A 27,359-nucleotide genomic window follows, 5' to 3' on the forward strand; every position below is an offset into this window, starting at 1 on the left:
ATCTCCGCCCACCGCCCGGCCTCGCCCCGCCTATATCTCCGCCCACCGCCCGGCCTCGCCCCGCCCACATCCCCGCCCACCGCCCGGCTTCGCCCCGCCCATATCCCCGCCCCGCCCGCTAGGCGGCCTCCAGGCTCTGGCTCTCTCCGCGGGAGGGCGGCACCCGAGTAGGGAGCCTAGCTCACCCGCCTCGGGTGGGCCCTGCGTGGGTGGGTCTCCCCAGAGGTACAGGTGACTGGACCTTCTCTCTTTTTCCCTGTCACTTAGGTTTGAGCGGCTTCAACACTGTGCGAATGTACACACACACACACACACACACACACACACACACACATACAAAACAAAAATATTCATATACAGATGCACACACTTATATATAATTACGCAAAGATGCATATAAACACACCCATATGCAGTCACACACGGATGCATACAAACACCCTCGTTCGGTCACAGGCAAACCCACACACATATACACACTCACACTTACACAAAGACACACATACAACACAGACACACACAAACACCCATACACACGCACTTTCAGAAAAACACAATCATGGAAGGTGTGAGGAGCAGTAAATAATGCCGGGGACAACAGCTTAGTGCTTGGGATTTCCTCGTTTAAAAAAAGACCTCTAAGAGCCTTAGCTATAGGCTGGAGACTTAGAGGCCAGTTAGTTTATCCTCTCTTGTGATAGATGAGGAAACTGAGGCTAGGAGTAGGATTTGCCTAAAGGCAAGAGTAAGGAGGAGGTCAGAGGGAGAGTTCAGAGCAGAATGAACAATTATTCGTAGCCCACTCCACGTTTCCCTGGCAGCAGTGATTAGACCACTGCCAGGTCCACTCGGGGGCAAAAGTCCTTGTACTTTGGAGAATAGAGAAAAGACATGAAGCGTTCAAGCTTGCTGATGAGTTGGAGAGAGAGAGAGGGTGTTGGCTAAGTCAAGTCCAAGGGGCAAACACGGATGGCAGAGCAGACTGGAATCCCTGCAGAATTTTTAGGAAACCTCTTAGCCACACCGTGGATTTAGTGTCAGAACAGCATTAACACATGAAGCTGTTTGCACTGTCACCATGGGCAACCCCGGTCCGAGGATTGTTTTCTTTTGATCCTCACTACCGGGACTGGGGCTCAGGGAGGCACACAGAAGTTGCAGAATCAGACCAAAGACCCTTGCCCTTAACGCTGACTATGGAAGAGTGTATAGGCCAAGAGAGCAAAAGAGCTAAACACACTGGAAAAGAGAAACAATCAAATCCGATGCTGTGTGTGTGTGTGCGTTATCTACCGCACATCAAGCATACCGGGGAGACGGTGCAGACAGGGCAGCGTGATCAGGTGCTCAAGGAAGAAGGTGTGGATCCTGATTTGGGGTACTTCTGCCACTTTCTAGATGTGTTACTTTACTTCTGTCCACTTCAGTTTCCTCTCTAACAAAATGGGGATAATGACAGTGTTCACCTCCTAGGAAATGAGAATTGAAGGAGGTAAGTAAGGCCTTTTGAGCACTCAGCATAGTCCTGGCACATAGTGAAAATGTAGAAAGTGGCAGCCCCTACCATGGAAAGTTCTGTGGGCTGGAGCCGGCAGGGGAGGCATTCTGGGAGGGCACCCTGGAGGACAGGTGGGTTGTGTCTAGGCAGAGGCAAAGGGTATCATCTCCAGGCTGGAGGAGTTAAGATGAGAAAAAAAGACAATGAATCGCAGCGGCTTTTCTGGAAAATCGTAATCATACACAGTGGTGACATTGCTTCTTGCCATAAACACATCTTTCAGGGACAGAGTGCTTCAGTGACATACAATTCCCATTTGTCCTCAATTTGTCAAATCAATGAAATAACTTCTTCTTCTTCTTGTGGAATGCCTATACGTGCCCAGCACTATGCAGACACATATGGAGCTCAATATTCCTGCGAGATCATTTATCAGCCCGAAAACTGATTAGAACAATGTTATATTGTTGGGTTTCTGGGTCACCCCCGCAGAAGTTTGATAATGTCACTGAGATGCTATATAGTTGCAGTAGAGAAAACACGGAAGCAATACCAGCAACTAGGCTAAACATACCTAAATAAAGTTTAATAAGAAATTGTGTCTCAGCAGAAAGGTTGGTAAAGGCAGATTTCATTAGAGGAAGGTAATGAGATTGAGATACTGTAGATTCTGAAGAAGATGACGGTGCAATTTCAAAGATTTTTGTGGTTTCTGAGCACTGGCTCTTTATCATGACAACCTCATTTCAAGATGTTTTGCTTCCCTCTTTCTCCAGCACTGATGTGTCACCAGCCCTGTTCTATTGCTTCCCAACCATGACTAAGGCCATTTCAAATGAACAAGCAAATGAAAACATGAGGATAGAAGGTGGTGGAGGGGCTGGAGAGCGAGGAGAAGGGTGGAGATTTTTTCAAAAGATTTGAAAATAGAAAAATGAAGAAGGAGGAAAGGTTGAAAAGATACATGAGTACGAGTAGGTAGTTGTCTGAGTTACAAAGGGGAGGGTGGTGCTTCCCCAGATGAGGATGAAAGTTTGAGGTCCATCCGTTGGGCAATTTGCCACACTGGTGACAGGGGCATAGACACGAGGTGGTGGACAGGATATGTGAGAAGCCAGCTGTACATACGCATGTATGCATATGTTGGCGGTTATGATTTTAGAGGAAAGGAAATTTCTTCGTAAGTCGGGATTTTGTCGCTCAGAAACCACCTGTGTAAGTTTTATTTTGACTGTAAGAAGAGTCACGTTCCTTCTCCTCATTGCCACCCACCCCACTTCTGTGCAACTTCAGTCACTTGTTCCTACCTACTTGATTCGGGGAGGTTTAAGCGCAGGACAAAAATATCTATCTGCTGCTTATGGGATATGTGATATAAAATATGATTGAAAACAACTTTGAGCGTGATGCTGTTAGAAACCCAGCACCGGCTAGGGAACGTGAGCCAGATTCCAGCCCCGGGTGCCCAAATGTCTCCGCCTTTCTCTGAGTCCTGGAGAAGGGATTTCACAGACTCAGGAAGGAACTTGGATTATTGAGTCATCAGGGCAGATGTGCGATGACCAGAGAAAGAATGCTTAATGGCCTCTTAAGAAAAAAAAAACGAAAAAAAAAAAAAAAAAAACCCTTGTTTCTTTAACTCCTTGCCTTTTCAAGGACCTAGAATAACCCTCTTTCCTCCTTGCTTTAGGGCTCTTTTGTGATGACCTAATATACGGTTTCCTTTCGTTGACTTAGATATTCTTTGATGTTTTTCTGAGTTTGAAAAACACTACCAGTTCTCATTTTTTAAAGATTAATGTCCTTGATAAAATCTTGAATCCTTCTCGTTGGCTTGTACTAAAAGTCAGACAATAAGTATTATACAAAAACTACAAAAGGTTTTATGTCAACAAGTGCTAATAAACCTTATATTTTTTTTTAGATACTGACATGGTCTATATTAATTCAGAGGCTATTCTGCATAATTATTTTTAGCCCTAAACTGGAAATCTGTTTCTCAAACTGCGTTCCATGGACCACCTAATTTCAGATTAATGTTGGGTTTGACTGGAAGCCGAATATCTGGTCCTCATCCACGTCGGACACAATCAGAATTTCTAATTACCGCAGTTGGGACCCAGGAATCTGTACTCTTAAAGTGAATGTCCAGTAAAGGTCCAGATGATTCTTACACAAATAAAATTTGAGAAGCAAGAATAGAGCACAAGAAATAGAAAGAGTGTGTCAAAACCTAACAGAATGATAGGCACGGCTCAGGTCATGATCTCACGGTTCGTGAGTTCGAGCCCCGCGTCGGGCTCTGTACTGGCAGCTCAGAGCCTAGAGACTGCTTCAAATTCTATGTCTCCCTCTCTCTCTGCTCCTCCCTGGCTCATGCTCTGTCTCTCTCTCCTTCAAAAATAAATAAAAACATTTAAAAAATTAAAAAAAAAAACCAAAATACAGTAGTCATCAACATCATTGTATGATGGTGAGGAATGGTACAGCGATGCCCCCTGTGAATAAAATGCAATAGCTGTTTGTTAACTGTTGACTTAGAAGATTTGGCATCAACCCAGACAGAAAATTGACAATCCTGGGGACTAAGAGAAGAATAACAAATATTTTTAATCATATACCTTCACTCTAAGGAGAATGAATCTGCATGGTTATTGCATAAGAAAAATCATTTTTAATCATTTGCTATCTCTTTGTTGGCTTTTTTCCTCCATGAGGCTACACATTAATGGGAAACAGCCTAGCTCTGCCTCTCTCCGAAGCCCTGTTGCCACCCTAGCAAAGGGTTCTGTTTACTAGTGGTTGACAGAACATTCCAAGCATCCCCCTGCCTGCAGTCTGCGATTCTTTCCCAGATTCATTAAGGAAACCTTGTTTTCCTGTCCTCCAGGGAGTGACAGTGGCTGGCTGGGATCCCACTGGTAGAAAGGAGATGCACACGTGACTTCAAAAAGACAGTGATGTGGCCGACAACAGAGTGGTCCAGACATGGGCAGCCCTGAGCCACCTCTCTTGCCATCACATACCAGCTAATCAGGGATCAACTAAAAACAACTCTAGCATTTTCTTTAACCCATACAACTTCTTGGGGCGCCTGGGTGGCTCAGTCGGTTAAGCGTCCCACTTCGGCTCAGGTCAGGATCTCATGGTCCCTGATCTCAAGCCCCGCGTCAGGCTCTGTGCTGACAGCTCAGAGCCTGGAGCCTGCTTCGGATTCTGTGTCTCCCTCTCTCTCTCTCTGCTCCTCCCCCACTCATGCTGTCTCTCTCTCAAAAATAAATAAACATTAAAAAAAAAAACATACGACTTCTTATTAAAAAATGGGAACTATGTGAACACAAAGGATACAAGTTGGTTACCAACATTCATTGAAAAAAAATGCAATGCTTCCATTGGGGGAGAGAATGACATATTGGCCTCTTATTAAGTTGGCAATGGCTAGCAACACAAAAAGGACACCGACTTGGGGGGGAGAAGTGTGAACTACCTTTCATTTAATGTTTCTTTTCTTTTCTTTTTTTTTTTTTTAGTTTATTTGTTTAATTTGAGAGTGAGAGAGCACACGCAAGAGCGTGCAGGAGGGCAGAGAGAGAGGGAGAGAGAGAATCCCAAGCACCGTCAGCACAGAGCCCGACACGTGCCTCGAAGTCACAAACAGCAAGATCATGACCTGAGCCGAAATCAAGAGTTGGATGCTAAACCTGACTGAGCCACCCAGGCGCCCTCATTTAATATTTCTTATGTGCCAGGTACTTGCTAGGTCTTGACTTGTTGTCTTTCACGTACATAAGGGCAGCGTTTGTTACCAGGGTGCTCTGATTTTGAAGAAGTGCTCCTAGTTGAGTGTTGAAGATATCGGAAATCTCCCATATAAGAAAGCTTTCTATGTCTTGCTTGAACAAGCTTGCTTGTTCGCCTCTGTGAAACTTCTCTAGCATCTTGTTTAAGCTCTTGGTACAGCATTGATCGTGGCATGCCTTGCATTTGCTTCATCAACCCATGTGTTTACTAGTTACTGAGTTCCTAGTGGAAGGGATTGTCCCCTTCCACTAGGATCATCCACATTCTAACCGTGTTTTCTTCACCCTTCTGCTTGTCTATTTGGCATCTATCAATCACAGTACAGGGCCAACCTGATGGCCATGGTTGTTTGTAACCCCCTGGTGATGTAGAGCCCATCCTCTAAACCACCTCCTTATCTACCTGTCACACACCAAGTCAGTGTCTTCCCTGACCTAATCGTCCCAGGCAGCCCCTTTCCTCTCCACCTGCCTCAAAATCTACTAGAGTTATTCAAACCAGCGGACCCTCCGCTGATTCCCCAGCCCTGCCTTGCCTTTTGCACAGAGACCTCAGTAAAGGCTGTGGTCTGTGCTTTTCTCTTGCTTCTTTCTGCCTCCTGATGGACCCTGGTGCTTTCCCCTGTGGTCCAGCATGGCGTGCCATGCCTGTTTCTAGGGGAGCAGTGAGTGACTTGAAACTTTTCTTTCATTTGTTTTGAGAGAGCATGCGTGTGAGTGGTGGGGGTGGGGGGAGGTTGGTCAGAGACAGAGGGAGACAGAGGACCCAAAGTAGGCTCTGGAGCTGACAGCAGAGAGCCCAATGCAGGGCTTGAACTCACGAACCACAGATCATGACCTGAGCCGAAGTCAGATGCTCAACCGACTGAGCCACCTAGGTGCCCGGGAACTTTTCTTCCAATGGTACTTACATCTTCAGGTTGTGACTCAGTCACCTTTATAGATTAAGACCCAGGTAGAAATCAGTCCCGCTGTTTACCACAACTGAGAACCATACCTTTGGCAGCTAGATGAAACAGCTATCTGTTGAATTGAGTTGGTGAGTACCTCGGAAATGAAGAGTGATCATTTAAACTCACGCTGTGCAAATACAAAGTTGTAAGTCCTCGCCATACGAATGGGGTCAGAGCACTTAGGTGAGGGCTAAGGGTTACCACAGGAGAAACGGCTAGCCAGCACTTTGAGAAAAGGGCTAGGTTTTCTTGAATTATTTCTGTCTGTGTTAAATCTGTTTGGAGTTTTCCTTTTGCTTTTTCCGTGTTCTGTCTTCAAAAGAGCTTTACTCTCCTCAAACTCTGTTGATGAGCCTTTCAAGTACCTGGGTGACATAGAGATCAGGCAGATTGCATGCTGTTTGTGTCTTTGGTGTAATCCAACAGAAATTAAATTTTCTAAAAGCAGGCAATATACAACATGCAAATAAGAGAGGGCAAAGGGAATAATCAGTAGTTTGTAGGAAGGCAACAAACAGACATGAAACAGAATTCAGGGAAAAGAAAATAAATTGACGGAAGCCAGCCTTACAGCAACAGTAGTTAAAAAGTAGCCCAGCGTCTCATTTGGCTAGAACATTGGTTAGCAAGTTCCAGAATGGTTACTGCCGTGTTTCTTTTGTAACCCACCCTCCCCTGATAACCGGGTTCATTGTTCCCCAGTCTTTGCTGATAAGGCCCCGCAAGACTCTCCATTCCTGCAAGTGCCATCACTGGGGCCTCTCCTGCATGGGGACCAGGAGCACATTTTCTTGGTGAGAGGCCGAACTGAGTGCCTTTCTCAAGACGGCAGGAACTGCATGTACTTTCTAGTTTTCTCAAACTAGTGAATGTATTCATTCTTTGTCTAAACATTTTTATAGTCTTCCCTATAGTTCTTGATGCCTGGAATGTGCATCAGACCTTTAGCTGAAACCACCAAATACCTGAAGGTTACCATAACTAACCAGTCACAGATGTAATATTAAATCCAGTCCTATTCTCCCCCCTTCTCTATACAGCATACACTGGAGCTATAATATTATACATTCTTGGAACAGATGATATTCATAAACACAACGACTATCCTTTCCAGAGAGCACTGCCTTATCCGTGGTCAAGGGCCACCTGCTTATTTTATCGGGGGCCACCTGTTTACCAGTAGGCACGCCTACTTACGAGGTTATGATGGATTTTGTATGTCGAAGGATTCATTTAAAATGTAGAAGAACATTCCTAGTTATGAATTCTTCACGGCTACCCCTCAGTAAATTGTTCCGTTTTATTTATTTATTTATTTATTTATTTATTTATTTATCTACCTATCTATCTATCTATCTATCCAGCTGTCCTAATGAACCGTAGTATGAACAGGGCACTAACACGGGGGGTAATGGGAATGTTGGCAGACCAAAGAGCGTGAGGACAAAATAATGTTGAAGTGGTTGCAGGTTGGTAAGTCTGATTTTCAGTCATTTGATGTAAAATCGTAGGGTCTTCATAACTACGTTTAAAGGAATGTATTTAAATGTTAAAAGACAGGGGCACCTGGGTGGCTCAGTTGGTTGAGTGGCCGACGCTTGATTTTGGCTCAGGTCATGATCTCACGGTTTGTGAGTTCGAGCCCCACATCAGGCTCTGTGCTGATGGTGCAGAGCCTGCTTGGGATTCTCTCTGGCCCTCTCTCTCTAAAAGTAAATAACAAAATTTTAAAAGAATATTTTAAAAAGTTAGAAGACAGGTAGATATTCTTAGAGGCAGATTTGAAACGCTAATATAAAGACAGTAAGAAGGATCCCCACAGACACCAATATATCTTTGCTTTGGGAAGACAGAATGCTCTCTTCTTTCGCAGAAAGGCGGGTGCCATGAAACCTCTTCAAGTTCACAGCTAACTCCCGCTGCTGAGTTACGTCTATTTATTTAACACTCCCATTTTCCAGGTTACGTGCTATGTTTTGTACTCCTTGCTATGGCAGACACTATTTCTACTAACATCTCCAAATAAGTGCGTGCCTTCTGCAGCCTTCCTATGTGCACGAAGGCCTCCTTCATCACCCCAGATTGTGAGTTTCTTAATGGCCAGATACCTGATGACGACTGCCATTCACAACACAAACCACTAAGCTCGGAAATGTCATCGTCCGAATCTGTTGAAGTATGAATTGGTGAAGTTATGGGCTGTTTGGAAAAGAACAGGTGGTTAGCTGTCATTGGCCAGGAACATAGAGGCGGGGCCCAGAAACCTGCCTTAAAACAAGTTCCCTGATTCTAATGAGCACCAAAGTTTGCGAGCCACAGCTTGTGACCTAGCCTGATATTAACCTGCTACTACTCACAGTCATCCGGTACCACCTCTTGGCCGGCTCTGTAGGTCTCATTAACTGCAAAAGGACCGGCTGCCCCCCTGGGGGAGCTGAATGCATTCCCAGTAAAGGTGCCTCCCAATTCCCCTGCTTGTCAGGAGGTACCAAAACCTGAAGGAGGAAATACTTGGGCTCCAGAGTCAGACAGACTTGGGTTGGATGCACATGTTGCTGTTTATGAATTGTGCACCTTTAGGGAAATCAGTTCTCTGAGCCTCAGTTTCTTTATGCGATACAGAGCACGGTCTTGCTATGAGGATTAAATGAGGTATTTAGTGAGCGTCCTCAGTACAGAGTCAACGTTCCATAAATGTTAGCTGGTCTCATGCTGCCCTCTTCATCGGGTTCACAGGAGAATGAATGAGAGAAACACAGAGCACCTGGCACATCGTAGCACTCTGCAAATGACAGCTATTAGTATCGTCAGTTTCTGGCCACTAAATATAACTTATGAGCACAGCTCCTTCATTTGTTGAGAGCCAAGGGAGGAAACTATTTCTAAATTCATTTGCTTTTTATAGGAAAAATGTTACAGAGATACTAGATGATTAACAAATTTTAAGAAAGACTGTTCCACTTAGCCTTTTGGATGGAAAGCCAGATTGGTATTTCTTTCCTTCCTCCCTTCTCTCCAGACGAGAAAGTGGTATTGCAGAGAGCATGTGTATTTTAAGGTTAGACGTCCTCAAAGTGGGGTGCCTGGCTGGCTCAGCCCGTTAAGCACCTGACTCTTGATTTTGGCTCGGGTCATGATCTCACAGTTCGTAAGATTGAACCCCGAGGTTAGGCTCTGTGCTGACAGCACGGAGCCTTCCTAGCATTCTCTGTCTCCCTCTCTGTCTGCCCATCTGCTGCTTGCGTGCTCCCTCTCTCTCTCTCAAAATAAATAAATAAACTTCTATAAAAAAAAGAAGTCCTTAAAGCTATTGAAATATCATAAAGAATTTAGTTAAGATAGTGTGTAAAGCAGGATATTTAGAGTACCTTCATTTTTCCAGGGAGCCCAGATATCACAGGATTCCAAGAGAACACTTTAATAAAAGGACTCTTACTTAATGTAAAATGTGAAGTCTCCGAGCTTAATCTGAGCATATGGCTCTGTGTGTGTGTGTAAGTGTGTATAGGGCAGTAAAAGAACTAGCTTTCAGGATTTAGAAGACCAGTTTTGGCCCAGTGACGAGAGGATGAATAAATGTGTTAGAAATCTTGACAAAAATACTGTGGACAAAATAGCCATTTGATACTAAACCAAGTATATCCTCTGAAGCCTACACGAGCGGGATACATGTACATGACTCTTCCTTTGGATATTAACACATGTCGTACCTGTGGCTGGGACATTACTTCACCGCCTTTCACCCCTTTCTTCCAAATTGAACGGGAGGGCGCCAAGCAGGCAACCGGCCAAGGTGGAAGTAAGGCAACCATATTATAAGCCCACTGAAACTTCCAGTGATTTCAAGATGAAATACTCTGATGTATCTGGGGCCAAATTCTCCAGCCTAAATATCCAGAGGAGTCAGCCTGGCTATCGGCGCCTGGCTTTTCCTACATTCCCAGGTGGACAATCTTTCTCTTCATGTATGAGTGGGTCATGGCAGGGGTAGCTCTGGTGTGTATATGGCTCTGCATCTGCCCAAACAACCCACGGCAACGGTTGCCAGGGAAAGACAATATCTGCAGCTGTGTGCTCACCTCCAGCTGCCAGCGATCCCCACGTGGATGAGGAATCCAAAAGGGGTGTTGGAATCCTCTGAGCAGGGTTGTGGAGGAGGAAGGTCATAGAGCATGTGTTACCCACGGCATGCCGACCATTCCCTTTACTGTATCCATCACATCCCAACACATGATGCTTCTCATATGTGAAGCAAAGCAAAAACTTGCTTGGAAGACAGACCCTCCCCCCGCCCCCTGCCCCACTCCTTTCCATTTCTCACCTCAAACTAGCTCTTAAAGGCTCTAATGACTTTATTCAAATTCTGGCTGCACAAACGGGAACTCTGTGTAGACTTCGAGGCACCACCATATTCTTCCCTGGGGAGAAAGGTCTTGGAATCCAGAATGGAATGGGTTAGGGTTGTCCTAATCTCTGAAGGAAATAAATGTGCTTTGGAAATGGAGGACCTAATGTAATGCTATGAAAAAAGCCCACATGTGACAGACTCTGTTACGTGTTGCCTTCAATATGTTTTTAGTAGGATTCTTGAGGAACAACATGCTCTTCTCATTAGACCTGTTAGTCCGGTGTCATTTCACACAGCTTTGTCTCAACTCCCTGGAATGGCCTAATTGATTTCACATTCCTGTCAGTACCGATGACACTGGGTAGTTTCTATGTAATAATTGAGCTGATGGCCAGCCGAGGAGACAGAGTACCCAAGGCTTGCTACGACTTTGTTGGATTTTTGAAGCTAAGCGGTACGCCTAACCCCCTCCAGGAACTTATATTCATTCTAGATTGGAAGAAAACCCTCGCATAAAATGAAGCCAGTGTCACGTCAGAAATGCCAAACACCAAGCACTGACAGATGCCAGCCTGTCAGAATCATGCCATCAGATTATGGAGCAGCCCAGTGGAAAAATCGGAAGTGGGTAGGAGGTGGGGGAAGGTAGTCAAAAATCGGGGCAGTTGTGTTTTGCTTTACTAACGCGTGCTCGGGGGGAAGCAAGTCCCTTGGAAGAACTGGGGTAAAAAGCAACGAAGCTGTCATGCCCATGTGTGTGCTCTGTTCTCCACAGGCTGCCACCACTGTATCCTCATTATAACACTTTGTCCCAAGCACTGCCATTTGTTCTGAATCTTCTCGACCGAGATGACAAATGGAGTTAGCCTGATGCTTCCTGGGGCATACGTGGTTTCACTTCCAATTTATAAATATAGTTCACACAGGACTTTTGGAGCACTGGGTGCCTACCCAGAAATCTGACAAGAGTTCCTTCTTTCTAGAGATAGAATGCCAATGCCTTGATTCAGTCAAAAGAGCTACACTGTACAGGTGTTTGTTGATTGCGGAAGCCACAGCCTGAGCTGAGTTTCAAAGCATCATCCTCTGAGACTGTGGATCTCATGCAGCCAGATGTGGAAACAGGGGTTCACGTTTCCCTGTTCACGTTCATCCCTGAGGGGATACATCCCAGGGCTGTCTGGCTCTCCCTTCTCGAATTTTGCAGTGCAATTGTGAAGGGCTATCTGTGTGCAGGTAGGACAATATAAGGACACACGTGTGGTCCTGGGCAGCATGGCATTGTGAATGACCAGAGTCTGTATTAGAAGGGACCGAGGGAAGGCCTGTTATCCTCAACTTCACAGTAATAGAAGTCAGCATGAGAGCAAAGCCATCATGCTTGTCAAGGGTAGAAGGGAACAAAAGACATACTCTAAGCTGGTGAGAACCAGCTGGGAAGGCTGAATTGCTCAGGCCCATGTTTTATTCATGTTAAAAGGGTTTCTCAGGGAGAGGGGAAGGCACATTCCCCAGCAGAACTTGCTTGCCCAGAAAGGCAGGCAAATACACGGACATGTATTTGATTGAACTTGAAAAAATCTGAGAAGACATTTGGAATTGTGGAGAATATTAACAAGGCGGCTGCAAGCCAGCCGGAATTGTCCAGTGAAACCTGCCTCCCAGAGTCAGAGCTTCTAGTCTTCTCTGTGACAAGGCGACACCCGGGGTGTGGCTTCTTTCACAAACCCTGAGCAGAAGATGGTGTATGGAATCGGGCTGCCCTCAGCAGGGAATTGAACAGAAGACACGTACCTTTCTTTTCACCGTGTTATCCATTGTTAAGCGTTATAATTCAATAGCATTAAGTACATTCACAATGGTACACAGCCACCACCGCTGTCCATTTCCAAAGCGTCTTTGTCATCCCGAACCCTATACCTATTAAACAGTAAGTCCCCACTCATCATCCCATTCAGCGTCTGATACCCTCTTATTCTATGTTCTGTCTTTATTTTTTTTTTCAACGTTTATTTTTTGGGGGGACAGAGAGAGACAGAGCGTGAACGGGGGAGGGGCAGAGAGAGAGGGAGACACAGCATCGGAAACAGGCTCCAGGCTCCGAGCCATCCGCCCAGAGCCCGACGCGGGGCTCGAACTCACGGACCGCGAGAGCCTGACCTGGCTGAAGTCGGACGCTCTACCCACTGCGCCACCCAGGCGCCCCATATGTTCTGTCTTTAAATGTACCTATTCTAGGTGCTTCACAGAAGTGGACTCCTATTAACACTCCCCATTCTGTGACTGGCTCACGTCACTTCCCATAAAGTTTTCAAGATTCCACGTTGGAGCATGTGCCAGAATTTCATTCCTTTTTAAGGCTGAACAATAGTCCACTGGGTGTTGAGACTACCACTCATCTCTCAGTGGACGTGGGTTGTCCCACCTTTTAACGGTTGTGAATAAGGCTGCTGGGAACACTGGTGCAGAAATAGCTGTCTGGGTGGCTCAGTTGGTCGAGCGGTGGACTTCGGCTCCGGTCATGATCTTACAGCTCGTGGGTTCGAGCCCCATGTCTCGCTCTGTGCTGACAGCTTGGAGCCTAGAGCCTGCTTTGGATTCTGTGTTTCTGCCTCTCTCTGCCCCTCCCCCACTCATGATCTGTCTCTCTCTCAAAAATAAGTAAACATTAAAAAAAAATAGAAATAGCTGTCTGAGTCCCTGCTTTCAATTTTTTTTTTCAGTATGTACCTATGGGCGGAGCTACAGATTGCACGGTAACTCTATGTTTAACTTTCTGAGGAACTCCCAAACTATTTTCCACATTGGCTGAACCATTTCACAACCCCACCGGCAATAAGCGGGGGTTCCAATTTCCCGCTACCATTGCCAACACTTGTTATTTTTTATTTTCTTTTTTTAAAATAGCCACCGTAATGGGTGCAGAGCAGTATCTCATTGGGGTTTTCATTTGCATTCCATACTCTTAATAATTTGGTCACTGAGACAGGTATGGCTTGTCCTTTGAAATTTCAGAAGCTCGCCCTGGTCAACGAAATAGTGTCTGTGTGCAGCCTGTTTCCTGACAAATCTCAGAGCAGCTCGGCAGGGATTCCATCGTGTAACTGTCACAACCACATAGCACACAGAGACTGATTGCAATTGTAGAAAGGCAAACATCTGAATCAGGAAAGACACTTTGCAATCCCAGTGGGCTGGATGAAGGGTTTCTTTTTTTAATACCACGGCTTCAGAGACCTGCCATTTAGTGCAAACCAGGCAAATCACCCATCAAGCCTGTGAAGATAGTTGAAATAGATTCTCTAATGGCTGAAAAGCTAGACAAATGGTGACCATTCAGGGTTTTCTGCTTTTTGAGGGAAAAGCTGATTGCTCTGACCCGACAGCAAGACCCATAAATTATACCTGTGATAATTGGAAAGAGCTGTATGTGGACCGATCAGTCAGAGAAGTTGCTTCTCAGGTGATTGGCCGATGGCAGCAGGCCCCTTTATACTCCTACATAAAAAGGCCACAGGACAATCGTGCATTCCTCTTTTGAACTAGATATATCAGAGCCTTTCTCCTTGGTGACCCTCAGGACGACGGCACACCCCTGATGGGGGACCGATGGGAGAACACCCAGGAGAGAAAGGGTGTGGCCAGTGCTCTTAAATACACCTTGGTAATGGGTGGTGAGATGTCCTGGTCATCTCTTTGACATGCCCCTGAAGCTGGCAACTGTATTGGGTGTGGTGGAGAGGGTGGTAAGAGCTCCTCAAATCTGGCTCCGGGCTCTAGTTGTCAGGCTCTGGTGAGGCTCCTCCATTCAACACCAGTGAAAGTGCTGGTGATGCTGGTCTAGGGATCTGACTTCTTTACTAGGTCAAGTAAGTATAGGAGCTTCTGGCTCACCGGCAGCAAACAGAAAGGTACACGTGAACTTTAGAGTGAGGGAGATATTACTGTTCTAGGTGGGGCTCTTTGAGTTTCTAAAGAGGGAAATTACCAAGAGAAACAATCTGATTGATTTACTTAATCACCATCATCTCTGGGTGGAGTGTTTGTTTTGTTTTGTTTTGTTTTGTTTTGTTTTGTTTTGTTTTTCCAAACCTTCTGGATTTCTGGCCATGGATTTGGCTGACCTTGTGTCGGCTCATTGACCTGGTTCCCATTGGCTGTGATGGGGATAGGGGTTTGGGCGCTGGAGGGCTAGGTCAAATGATACACAACATGGCTGCTCCCATTCAAACACTTGAGGGCAGTGGGCAGGAGGGTTTCTGGAGTATCACACCTATGCTCATAATTAACTCTGCACTTATGAAAACCAAACACTAGGACTTCACATTTGTCTCCCCTGCCTAAAACTTGGAACGGTTTCTTGAGATTATGAGAATATGTTATAGAAAGAATTTAGCTCAGGTCTTACTTGCACAATTATTCCCAATTATTATTCATCATTTGTTTAATTTTTCAAACATCCCTGTCCTGAAGAATGAACAAGAGTAAAAATAATATCCATACAAATCTCTTGAAAGTAAATAAAATCTATAGGAGGGTTCCCTTAATGAGTTACCTGTGTTGAGGAGTTGAGATGTCTTTGGAATGAGTCCAGATCAAACTGATCCTCTTACTGTCCAGTGGTTCCATCTAATTGTCACTGAGTGAAAAAAAAAAAATCTTGTTTTCTTTTTGGAATTCTCATCTTGGAAGAACCACCAAGTTTCTAAGCATCACTTCTGTCTTCTTGAAGATCCAGTGTTGTTTCTCCTTCTCCTTCCACTTCAAATGGTGCCCTCCAGTCAGTTCCTGGGGCTGGAAGCTTGGAATCCTCTTCAGCCCCTCCCTCCTCACCTCTTCTTCCCTAACAGACAGTCACCACTTTGTGTCCTTTGGACCTGTCCCTTTCGTCAACAATGTGCTGTCTGGGGCTTTGCCATTGACCTTCTTCTACTCCCTCGGATTTCCCACATAAAGCTTGGAGAACAATCTGACATAAATCGAATGCCGATCATCACCCTACTCCCGTTTGTGAACCTGTGGTAAAGCCTCTGTCGAATTCAAATCCTACATCACCCGCTTCCTATATTAAATTCCTAATCCAATGCTTCCTGGTTTATCAACCCTCTCTCCTGGGTAGGACGGCCCCACCTCTGACCACCCTCAGTCCACTGTGCTAGGCCCACTCTCCTCTCTGCCTTTCTACAGGCCAAGGCTTCTTCTGGAATGCTCCCCATCATCATCGCCCTGTGGGCCCCCTTCGATTACAATTCCAGCAGCAATGCCCAGGTCTGCACACACTGAGGCTTTCCTTTAACTCTCTCCTCTGGCTCAGCCCATATCTTCTTGTCTGTGGCGTCTGTTGCCCAGCTGTTTCCCTAAGCTCCTCTCCCACGAGACAGGACTCTGTAGGCTTACGGAAAGAGGAAAACAAATTCTCTTTTCACAAGTGCAGTCCTGCTTTAAAGTTGTATCACGCATTGTTCGTAATCCAACTTCCCTGAAGAACAATAGAATGTATCCTCGCTGCGGCCCAAACCTTCTTACTGCCGACCACCCATAGTTCCCCAGGTGAAGGCAGGGATCGAACTCACGAACAGCGAGATCATGACCCGAGCCAAAGTCGGATGCTCAACCGACTGAACCAGACACCCTTATTTTGACATTTTATACATCAGTCAGGCATCTTTTTTTGGCTTAAGATGACAAAAACCCAGTTTGAACTAGCATTGCCATTATCAGGGATGTAGTTGGATCATGGGGTTGAAGAAAAGGTAGACAAACAAGTTGGGTAGGTTAAGGCATGGAGTTGAACCAGACCCTGGGATTCAAATGCCAGCAGGTACCATGGTAGTACCAGTGTTCCTCTAACTAGAAAAGAGACCAGTATCACAGAAGCACATCCCTGAAAAGATGGCACACGGCCGCTGTGTAGCAGCTCCTGGAATCAGCAGACCCTTGTTCGCAAGCTCTATCTAGTAATATCACCTCAAGCGTTGCCTGCAATTCTGTTGCAACAAAATGTTCTTTTAGTTTTCAGGGATATCATATGTGTGCATGGCGAGGATTTGGCGGATGTATCAAATTTATTTGCTACAATTTCCACGTGGCCACATTTGTTTTAAATGTTACACCTTTGAAGTCAAAGTGTAATCGTGTTTTTGCCTTTTTCTTAGAAACGAATAATTCTGAATATATATATTTATACATCTCACACATAATGGTGATGATAGAAACCTTTAAAAGTTCCATGAGCAGATGGTAGTTTTAGAACAAAACAGATCCATTAGCTGTCAAATGCAGCTTCCTGAAGGATGAAAAATAGAGTCAGTTCTCAGGTACTGCTAAGAAAAGCTCTCACTTACTCTAATCCCTTAGGATACGGATTCTTTTGTAAAAATTTTGCTATGGGACGACTATGACAATTTGCTCTTAAGGAATGTCACAAAATGCAAAAAAAAAAAAGGCTTTTGATCAAATGGTCTGAAAATTAATTCAATATGTGTTTTAAAAGATGATGCAGGTGATTCCAGCCCAATTCCAGGTGCACATTTCCAGGGGTCTCCAGAAATGCATAGTTTTCCTGTCCCCATTTGTAGAAATGTTTTCTCTCTTATAGTAAGCATAAGAAGGAGGGGAAAAAATAATCTCCTATTTTACAAAAGTAGACTTTTCTAAAATTGGTGAAACCTTCAGAAGTGATTACAGATGAAGCAAATTACTTGTCTAGGGTCCGATAATGGTTTAGAGGTAGACCAGCTGGAAACCAAGCATTCTCTCTGTTGCCTTCCCACCACCTCCACCCAATGCTGAGCAAGCATTTTCGAAAGGATCATTTCTATAAATAGTCCCTCATATTAGATTTTCTGCAGATGTCTGTGTATGTGGATCTACTGAATGATTTGATAAAAGATTCTCAGACAACATTTTACATGACCACAAACAGCTGTCAAGATTTCAAATATATTTATTTATGGGCATCTCGCTCTACTCAACAGAAACAAAATACAGGGCTACAGACAGCCAAGAGAGCTTTAATTTAATAGTTAAATCTAGGGGTCCCTGGGTGGCTCAGTTGGATAAGCATCCGACTTCCGCTCAGGTCATGATCTCAGTTCATGAGTTTGAGCCCCTGTCATGCTCTGTGCTGACAGCTCAGAGCCTGGAGCCTGTTTCAGATTCTGTGTCTCCCTCTTTCTCTGCCCCTCCCCCACTCGCAATCTCTCTCTCTCTCTCTCTCTCTCTCAAAAATAAACATTAAAATTTTTTTAATTTAATAACTAAAGCTCAAATGTCTATTTTCCAAGCCATCCAATCTGTGTTTAAAGGACTCAATCCATAATTTTACATGGGAACCAAATGAAACTTCTGTCTTTCAGCCTGAACATAAGTCAGTACTGAATCAGAACAGAAATCAGGCACGTAGACCATGAGAAGGGAAGCATGCAATTGGCCAAAACACTTGTAAAGAGTCTGAAAATGTTTATTATTCATGAGGTAAGAGAGTAAATCCAATTAGCTTCACATAAAATTATTTACAATCTGGAAACCATTCATTGTGCTTTCTGCCCTCACATGGTCTTCAGATTGATTTGCCCTTGTATCTTCCCCCACAAAAACAAAGTAAAAGTCCTCATACTTGACCTAGCAGTACATTCCAATCCTGATACTGGAAACACAGTATTAGGTACGAATACAGTATTAGAAATACAGAAATAAGTACTCTGATGCTCACTGGTGACTTTTCTTCCAGTTATAGAAACTTTTTTTGTTCATTAATCTTCTAGTTTGTTTATGAACTCAAGTTCAGCTTTTACATTTTCACTATTTCAAGAGGTGTCTTTTGGTATGACCTAGACACTTGGTGTTAAAGTCAGTCCTTCAAACTGTGAAGTCAGGCAAGGCTTAAATAAAATGATCCACTATAAAATGAGCACATTGTGGCCCAGTTCCGGGTGGACCATCTGCCCGATCTGCCACTATTTTCAAGTGACTTCGTATGGGTCTTTACACTTCAGTGAAGTGTAGTCATATTACTACATAGGCCCATTTTTCTTTACCATAAGAGATTCCTTCTAGTTAAAAAATTCTGTAAGGAATAAAAGTCTTTGATTTCAACAAATTTACCATCAAGTTAGAGAGAAGACATATAGGACACAGGTTTTGCAGAAACCCTGCAAAGATGGAGGTCAGTGACAGCCTTGTAATCACAAAAGGCTACTTGAAGGGAATGAAATGCCCTCACCTGATGGGAAGAAGAAAGGGCTTCCAAGTGAGGGATAATACACATTATGAGCCAAAGAGATGAGAACCAAGGGCGGATGTTGAAAACTGTGTGTGTGAGTGGGAAATGATGGGTTGACCTCGAAGATGCCCTCCAATCACTGTAACTAGGCCAAGAGCCCTAATCTCTAGCATCACTGATAACTCAGTTAACCTATTGTATCTAAGAGTGTCCATGGAGTTAGGGTGATGTTGCCTGATCTGTGGGCTCCTAACTGCCTCCCCTGCTCACCTGTGCAGTAGAAATCTATAGCAGTGGAGAGAGCTTTGTTTACTCAAATTCTATCACCAATCTAGCTCTCCCTCTATACAGCTTATTTCTTTAGATGAACTCCTTTGAAAGGTTAAAAATTGAAACGATATGGAGCATGTGATGGGATTTTATGGACAAAATATATAAAACTCTGTATCTCTACCAACCCTTTTGGAAAATGTAAAATTCAGAATTTTTTTAGCATCAAACTGCCACCAGAAAAATAAGCCAGTACATTTAAATTTTTTTAAAGGATTTTTCCTCAAGGAAGAATGAACACGTATAAAGTGCACAAAAGATGAGCTGCCCAGAAAAACAATGAGAAACGTCTACTTATTGTCTGCCGCTTTTTGGACATTGAACTTGTCCCCTCCACAAAGGACTGAGTTGTCCTTTGGCAGACAAATCAGTACAAATTATGTGTCAGCTGTGCAGAGCATTAACCCAAAGGGTGTGTTTTACTGACAGGGCAGAAAATAGAGTCTACTACTGAGTTCAAAATGAGCTGCGATAGACAAGTCAATCAAGAGGTCTCTTCTCTTGGTTTGCCTGCCGGATGACATCAGTAGCCCAAGTTGGGAAGTTTAGTTATCTTAGCTTTGGATTTTCAACAGTGACTTTTGTCATCTGAGAGTCACATCACAAATTAGGGTCCTCAATTACTGTCTAGCTTGGGTGTAAACCCAGTCCCACTATTGAAAAAGCTGTTCAGTGTTTCGTTTTCATTTTTGTTTTCCAGTTGACAAAAGACATCCTTGCTTTTTTAACTATGATCCTTCCCATAGCTCATATGTTGGAGGAAGAGATGGGGGAATTCAGTAGACCTGAATTGTTTCCAATTTGAGGCATATGATCTAAAAAAGGTTCATATAAGGGCACCTGGGTGGCTCAGCCAGTTAAGCATCTGATTCTTGGTTTCAGCTCAGGTCATGATCTTACAGTTTGTGAGATTGAGTCCCACATCGGGCTCTGTGCTGAAGTGTGGAGCCTGCTTGGGATTCACTGTCACCCCCTCTCTCTGTCCCTAGCACCCCCACCATCTCTCTCAAAAATAAATAAACATTAAAGAAGTAAAAACGTTCAGGGCGCCTGGGTGGCTAAAAGACATTTAAAGTTGGTTAAATGTCTGACTTCAGCTCAGGTCATGATCTCGCCGTTCACGAGTTCAAGCCCCATGTCGGGCTCTGTGCTGATGGCTCAGAGCCCAGAGCCTGCTTCAGATCCTGCTCTTTCTCTGCCCCTCCCCCACTTGTACTCTCTCAAAAATAAGCAAAACATTTTTTTAAAAAGTAAAATAAAAAATAAATAGAAATGTTCATATACTTCTTAACAAAAAAGCAATTCAATCGACCCAAGAAGTCAGAAATAACTTTCTAAAAGGTATATTGCTATATTTCTCTCCTTTTTAAAAAAACAGAGCAAACTTCTTGGTTTTGGTAGATTTTTATGTCTTGCTAAAGAACTCTTGCTGTTATCTGTCAGAAGAGAAGGTAGGTATAGAGGACCCAATCTCAGACTTGGGGTCTGGAGACTTGGGCAGGAAGCCTAGCCCTTCTGATTTAGGGTCACCTGTTGGAGGGAGGAAGCCATATTCCCCACTGGTGACACAGAGTCATACTCCAGGCTCTCCACTCCCGCACACACCATACCCCAGGCACGAGGCAAGGTGGCATCTCACTGTCAAGTCTGGGAGGAACTGAACACACTCAGCACCTTCTTTCTTCCTCTCCCAAACCTCCCAGTCATCATACACACAGTCAGTCCTCAAGGCGGGGGCCGTGGTTGTTCAGCAGCAACACTGTCCGAAGTTGAAAGCAGGTCTAATTTAGGGGCACGGTATTAAACCCACTTGGCTAGTAGACTGAAACCACATTCTCCAACATCATTTGATCTGTAACAAAACTGCCTGATTCAACTGTTTCTGAATGTGGTAGAGGAATAGTCAGGGGAGTTTTTTCTTCTTTCGTGGTACCTGGCACCTCACTGACCATTAGTAAAGTTTTGCTTAAAACTAATGAAGATAGAGAGTGGATCTGGTGAAAAAAGCAAAGGCGTCTGAGTGTGAACATTATAAACAGGCAGTGTGAAACAGCTTCAAATAGCCAAAGAGAGATCATTAGTATTAAAATAGAAAATGCCAGTATTTCTCCCCACGGGAAGTTCAGGATAAAATCGTCACCCTTAGGAGTGCCAGAACACAACGCTGTTCTCAGTCTGTTGGTCTCAGCCAAAGCTGGAGGGATCCTCACTGCAGGCCTCATGGTTCGTTTGTTTACTTAGAGCAAATGGAGAGATCTGCCAGCTCAGTGTTCGGGTTTTAAATCAAATAGTTTGGAGGGGAAGGGAGAAAACACTTATGGCAAACCATAAGAGACTCTTAAAAACTGAGAATAAACTGAGGGTTGATGGGGGGTGGGAGAGAGGGGAAAGTGGGTGGTGGGCTTTGAGGAGGGCACCTGTTGCGATGAGCACTGGGTGTTGTATGGAAACCAATTTGACAATAAATTTCATATTAAAAAAATAGTTTGGAAGATAGCAAGATAAAGGCCCTGATTCAATTTCAGTTTTCTTTCTTTTTAAAAAAAATAAATAAATAAAATAAAGTTCAAAAACACAGTGATTCAAAAGCAGGAATTAGATGAAGTTCATTTGGTTCCCAGGCCTTGATCTCTATCCCACGGAGGGAGGTGATGTTTAAAAAATAACACTCATTAACCCAAATCAAGAAGGGTCTTTCCCCGTCTTCAGGGCAAATTTTAGAAACCACTGATGACAAAAGGGATCTGGTTCTTAAACCCTTTTTTTAACTTCTGTGATGGAAACAGCACCCTGGCATGTGGTAGACTGACCACTGGGATGAGAGTCAAGAGGCTGGGGCTCTCCTAAAACATCCCGTGTCCTTGATAAGTTGCTTTCCGTTCTCTGCATCATGGTTTCCCCATCTGTGAAATGAAGGGCTAGGCGGCTTCCTTCCATTGGTGGTGAGGCTGGGCCTCTGCCTCCGGCGGCCTCTAACTGGTGAGCGGAAGGAGCTGCCACGGTGTCCGTGGACGGCTACCTGAGAGGAGGCAGGAGGAGCATCCGTCTCTCAGCACCTTGAACAGCACCTCTTCTCGCCCGGCTTCGTCTGGCTGCCCTATTTGGCAGCTACTCGCAAAGCTACCGCTGTGCTTCCATCTGTCGAATCTCAGCGGAACATCAGGGATGAGGGGTGTGAAATGTGGATGCTCCTTCCATATTTTCTTAGCTGCTGCTAATGGCTGTCTAGGGACAAAATGTTGGAAGACCTTTTTGGAAGTCCCTTCTGAAACACCTAAAAATATCTAGAGTTTGCTGGATAATTGTTTCGTAGCACACAGGCTGGCCACCACCATTTTTGTAGCCGGTGACGCTGTCTGATTTATCCGAAAGAGTGAAAAGTCACTGTGGATGAGTTAATCTGTGGGACTAGAACAGCAGATGCCGGCTGCTTAGCAAATAGAAAGACTTTTCTGTATTTGGGGGCTTTTAAAGTACACACACACACACACACACACACACACATATCAACTCTGCTCTGTAAAAGTTATTCATGATGTATGGAAACACGATTGTTTCAATATAAATTCAAAATGACTGGCTTGTTTTGTTCCCAATTATATTTATGAAAATTGATAAAAGAATGTCTGGGTCCCAGTAGTCAACATCGGTGATTTGTAACGTGGTTAACTTTTACTAATGACTAGAGAATATGCTGACGTTTTCCTTCTCAACCTAATGGGTACTTATTTAATTAAGTATTATCATCTTTAATTTAGGGGTTATCAGCCAAAAAGCTGCTGGTCCAGGAGCGTGATGAATGGTGTTCTGTATATTCCCTGGATTCCAAAGCCAATGACACTAAAAATACCCCAAGAATAAATCAAAGTGCAAAACTCATCCGGGACACCACCTGCTTACTTGCTGATTGCTTGAGGAATGTTTTAGAAGAAATCTTTGCACAAGTGAAAGGAAATCACAGAGGGATGTGGATAGAAGAGGGAGTTAAAAGAAGAAAAATGTGAACATTCGAGATCTTATGTTTGTCAACTCCTAAATCCCTTTCCATATTCGACCAAAGGTCCTACCAGATCATGAGAAGCAGGACTCCAGAAACTGAAAATCAAGTCACTGTAGGGAATGTGGCTCATCCGGGCCTCTGGGACACAGCTGTCCTCACTAGGCAGAAGGGTGGGCCATGATTAGCTCATTGTCTGTTAGCTTCTGCTCTAATTCACATGCTATTGATAAATAAGATAGGGGGCGCGAGAGGGAATTAGAGCCAGGCCCCAGGCAAGATTAGAAATGGCAGCCTGGCGCAGACCCAGCCCCTAGAGAACATGGAGCACTGGCCTGGGCCCTCCCAGCTGGGCGGGGCCACACTCCTGAATCTTCTTTTGGGACCACAGGTGCAGAGGCTTGTCTTCGTTTTCATGGCTAAACAAAAGCATTCAAGCTCTGGAGGAGTAACAATATGGTGACTTAAAGATGACTGGTACATTTGAGAGCAGCTCTGCAATCTGAGTTCTGACAGTTGTTTGGCATAATTAAAAGATCACTAAACAGCGCTAAGAAAAACCGGTTCAAAAATAGATGCGATTCTGGATGAGATTCTAATGGCATAATGGAATTTCTGTTTAAATTTATCTTTAAAGGAAGTTCCTGTCAAAAGGGGGGGGGGGGGGCTGACACATGGGAACTGACGTCAAATTTTCTCAGATGAGTGTAGGAGTTAAGAAGGTGGAAATGCATGTAAAGCTATTTGAATGTCCTCATGATGGCAATAACCATATTCGAAACTCTAGTAAGTTCTTCTCAACCTACTTTAGGTCTAAAATCACAGAGTACGTTTTCTACAACACAGAGGGATCCTCTGGAAGGAGAAAGAAGAGTGGAGCATGGAGACAGGGGCCGGGCAGGGGGTCGGAGAATGGGCGGTTGTACGTGGAGATCCAAGTTGGGCCATGGCGGCAGGAAGGGCCAAAGACACATATTTGCACAGCAGCGCCTAACCACAGCTCCTGGCTTATGGTGGCAGGCAGAACAGAGCAGCTGGGAGCCTCCATAGTCATCAAAACCATCACAACCACCCTTCCCTCCCCCACTCAACCCCCAGGCCCTGCAAACAGGAGCCAGCAGCCCCACTGGAGGGAAGAAACACCCGAGGGCTCTCCTCATGGACACCTGAACCCATGGCCAACATCCTGAGCAAAAGTCTCCCCTCTGAGCACAAAGCCCAGTGCCGTAGGTCACACAGCCCCCATAGTGAGTGGCTCCTGAGGCTTCAAAAATAAGCCTTTTCCTTCCTGAAGGCAGGATCAATAATAGTGCCAGCGCCAGCACGTTGGATGATGGACATTTGCAGGTCAACTGTTCCTGGTCTGGACTCTCTGTGAACAACCCCAAAAGCCTGTGACATGTAATAATTTGTTCTTCTGCTGAGGCATGGACTAGAATGGCCCAAGAGCAGTTGTCTGGGGTGAGGGCCAGCCGCTTAGCTGGCGACCAGCTTGGCTCACTGCTTGGCATCTGCATTTCAACTCAGGTTTCGCCATTTTTCTGCTCAGTAACTCTCGTGAGCCGCCATTGAAAGTGTTCTGCTGAGGAAAAGTTCTGTAAAGAAAGCCAACGAAGTATGCTGATTTTGAAAGTGAAAAGTGCAAAAAGCTCCAAGTGAGCCTGGGTTTTTGCCAGAAAATAGATGGCATTGATACATTAGAAAATAATGGAAAGGATATACTACGGAAGGAATTCAAATTCGTATGTGCACATATGCCAAGGTCCCGGATGTTAAGTCTACTGTACTTTCCGATTTTGAGATGTGAAAGGCCCGTGCTCTGATCTACATCCTGAGACCAAATAATAAAAGGAATCTGCCTTCAGCCACAACTAAGGTGTCACGCTCGCTGGCCGTGGTTTAAATGTTACCCAAATCCACAGATGGTCTCCTACTCTGCCCATGTGGGTCCCAACGGCATGCTTACTCTAGAATGACTTTTTGGTGTCCGTATATTAGGGCTGCTTACAAGCCCATTGTTTTTCACATCTGGGCACCCGTGTCAGTTTGGATTATTTAGAATTGGCAACTCAGTAAAATCGTTGGTGCATATAAGCTGCCTGTGGACAGGTGTGAGACCAACGGAAGGCCTGCAGCTGGCCCCCTCAGGACTGTGGGACAAACGGAGAAAGAGGGTGGGTGGGGTGCTGAGCGTCTGCATGTGGGATGGCTGAATGCCTTGCATCCTTGAGTTCCTGCAAATACCTGCAACTACTTGGAGGTCAAGTTTCTTTTTGTTTTCAATGTTTATTCATTTATTTTTGAGAAAGAATATGTGTGCATGAGTGGGGGCGGGGCAGAGAGAGAGGGAGAGAGAGAGAATCCCAAGCAGTCTCATGCTGTCAGTGCAGAGCCCTATGTGGAGCTTGATCTCACGAACTGTGAGATCACGACCTGAGTCAAAATTGAGTCGTACACTGAAGCGACTGAGCCACCCAGACGTCCGGGGAGGTCAAGTTTCCTTAATAAGCATCTCCAAAGTAAATTCTAAACTGGTTGGTTGTGTAGAATATTGGGTTATCGGCAGGGCCCCTAGGTGGCTTAGTCAGTTGAGCATCCGACTTTGGGTCAGGTTATGATCTCCCAGTTTGTGAGTTCGAGCCCCACATTGGGCTCTGTGCTGACAGCTCAGAGCCTGGAGTCTGCTTCAGATTCCCTGTCTCCCCCCTCTCTGCCCCTCCCCTGCTTGCGCTCTGTCTCTCTCTCTCAAAAATAAATAAACATTAAAAATTTGTTTAAAGACTATTGGGTTATTGGCTATTGTTTGCAATAATTAGGCTTCATGTGAGAGCTTGGGCATCTTGTTTTAGAGGGGACTTCCTAGGACTCAGTCTGATCTCTCCTAGAACCTTGGTAGGCCCCCAGGGACTCAGTGAGCATAAGAAGGCACTGCCATATAGAAGAAAGGTAAGTGATGCTTCCTTTAGGGTCACTCTAGGAAGTCAGCAGGAACTTGCCTTCCTGCTTTGTCATCACTGGTATTGAAGCCCAGGTGAACATTCATGACATGTGCACTGGTGCAGGATGGGAGGGCTGTGAATGATGGGAGGCGCAAAGAAAGGAGTGAGTCAGACCACCAGGTGCTATGGAGTTGCTGTAGCTGCTCAGGGGGCTGTACAGAACGCCTGCCTTCTTGTTGAAAGCAAAGGAGTTCTACTGCCTCCTGCACTCCGCCCCACACAGTCTTGGGGGAGACAGGTGGTGGTCTTATGGAAAGAAACTGGTTTTCTCACTGCTCTAAACTAAAGCTCCATTCTTGCCTTTGTAAAGGCCAGCCACCCACTCCTACCTTATTTTCTTCTTGCCCACACATCTCACAGATTTAGCCTGCCCGTCTCCGTCATTTTCATTATCCAATCTTCTGCCCGAATTTCTCTGTCCCTGAACTCACTGAGGTGTGGGGTAGTTTCCCATCTTTTCCTCCTCCCACACTCTCTCTAAAACGAGCCTACAAAGTCCCCCATTCGGAAGTGCCAAGGAGAACATCTAGCTCTCACCAGAGATAAGTTCCATTCAAATTGTCTGAGTAGGATGTTGGACCCAGTGATTTAGACTTCAGTCCAGGATGGGTTCAGGCTGGTGCATTGTAAACTATGGTGTGATTCTGAGTCCCTCTGATCATTTCATCCTTCTCCCTAGTATTCCCTGTGGCCTTGGGACAAACTGTATGTCCGCTCTTTGTGCCCTGGGATTCTAGGTCCTTCCATGGTCCGTGCCCCCAGTGAACTTGCAGTTCCCAATTTTGCCCCGATGGATGAGTCCATGACTCTCATCTCTTGAAGTTATTTTTGTCACCAGGCCCATTTCTTCACTTCTAGTTCAGTATTGCTGACATTTACCAGCCAATTATTAAAACTGATTCTCTCTCTGAGTGAACAGTGGTTTATAAAACTATTATTCTAAATTAAGTCCTGGGCCAGCTTTCCCAGTGGCCCTGTGACCTCAGCAATGGGTGCCTATGTCCCAGACATCGTGCCTGTATTCCCTCAGTGCTAACCACAGCCTGCTCCTAGCTGTCCCCTTTCTAAGCTGGCATCCTCATTTACCCTGACCTAACTTGAGATTTGGGGTTGAACGTATGCATTTAGTACTCAAGTCATTCACGCTTCCTATGTCCTGGTATCATAACATTTATCCTGCTGTGTTTTAATTATTTGCCGATGTGTGGTT

The 27,359-nt window shown here is 44.9% G+C and overlaps 1 protein-coding gene across 2 annotated transcripts in view; it reads right to left on the bottom strand.

The window, feature by feature from the left end:
- Positions 1-27,359, bottom strand: part of JCAD (junctional cadherin 5 associated) — an 81,754-nt gene that overhangs the window by 41,665 nt on the left and 12,730 nt on the right. For both annotated transcript variants that reach the window (XM_040451078.1, XM_040451077.1), the window contains exon 2: positions 15,155-15,238. The gene's annotated coding sequence lies outside the window, so the exon portion shown is untranslated. The remainder of the gene's footprint in view (positions 1-15,154; positions 15,239-27,359) is intronic.

Source organism: Herpailurus yagouaroundi, unplaced genomic scaffold, assembly GCF_014898765.1.
Source record: "Herpailurus yagouaroundi ecotype Mexico unplaced genomic scaffold, PumYag 203, whole genome shotgun sequence".
NCBI lineage: Eukaryota > Metazoa > Chordata > Mammalia > Carnivora > Felidae > Herpailurus > Herpailurus yagouaroundi.